Below are 1,357 nucleotides of genomic sequence, written 5' to 3'. Positions count from 1 at the left end.
TCGTAGTCTCTATGGCGTGTCTTTATGGAGAAATAAGGTTCTCACGGGTTCGGTTCCCTTTGCGTTTAGAGAGACCAGGTTCAAGCGATGATATATATTTTTGTTATCGGTTGCATGTCGTCTCATTTTTATTTTATTTTTTTTTCCCTACCTGTTGGAATATGTTTGTGAGCATAATCGTCATAAATTATGTTCAGGGTTTTCAGATTTATTTATATGTGGTTAAAATGAATGCTTCTATTTAAAAGGGGAAATATTTCTACATGTGCATATAGTTTTCCAAGAGTGTACCATTAATTGATTGTTGATAATAAAACCCAAAAGCAAATATAGCACCGTAGCTCTTTTGACTTCTTGTTAGGGCTTTATCTGGGGGGAGGGCTCGGGTTTTTTTTTTTGTTTGTTTGTTTTTGTTTGTTTGTTTGTTTGTTTTTTTTCTCTGATAAAGATTGAAGGCGCACATCGCGGAATCTGGACTGAGTCATCAAAAGGAGATGGGCTCGGCAGCATTATTTTTAATCTGCATTACCATCAGGAAGGCCATAACTGCGGGTCTCATCATTACTGCCTAACTGCGCCGTTATTAATTATTTGCAAACAGGCCGATTGGGGTGGGTGCGGGGTGCGGAAGATGCGTCAGGTCTGACCTTTTGTCGCTACCTCGAAAACTGGAGATGGCCAATATTAAGTGATATCCGTTAAAAGAAGAAAAAAAAAAAAGGGGGGGGGGGGATAAACTACGGGTCTGGCTTGCCGGCGGGTGAGCATCCTGCAGCCCGGCTGGGAGCTGTCGCCGGCCGTCACACCAACACCTGGAAGGGAAAATTGCCTTTACAGCTTTTTGCAGCTTTTCGCAGCTTTTCGCAAACGGTTCTTCTGCCGAAACCCTCTGCTTTCACTGCAGGGACGGGGCCCTCCGCGGGGACTAAGGCGGCCGCGGGCTCTGTTCCCACCCGGGTCAGGACTCGTCCGGTGGCCTCACACCTGGTGACTCGCTTTGCTGTCACCGCCCGGCAGCCGGTGGCCGAGGTAGCCCCCAGCCCAGCCGTCGCCGCAGCCGGAGCCCCGGCGGCCCGGCCCCGACGGCTCCCCCGCCGCTCGCCCGGCCCTGCCCCAGGGGGAGCGGGCGGCGGGGACGGCACCCCCGCAGGGCACGGGGTAGCATCTCGGACCAAGGCGAGCCGGCATCCAGCTTCACCGAAAGCCCCTCGGGCAGAACAACCGTGGGGTCCCCGGGGCTGCAGCGCATCCCGGTGTCGCCTCTCGGGGCTGTCCCTGCAGCCGGGGCACTTGCGGGGACGCCTCCCGGGGCGATGAACTCTCTCTGACTCTGGCAGAGTCAGTGGAAAAAAAGAAA

Source organism: Chroicocephalus ridibundus, chromosome 5 (genome assembly GCF_963924245.1).
Source record: "Chroicocephalus ridibundus chromosome 5, bChrRid1.1, whole genome shotgun sequence".
Lineage (NCBI taxonomy): Eukaryota > Metazoa > Chordata > Aves > Charadriiformes > Laridae > Chroicocephalus > Chroicocephalus ridibundus.
The sequence above is the reverse complement of the archived record's forward strand: the minus strand, read 5'-3'. Positions refer to the sequence as shown.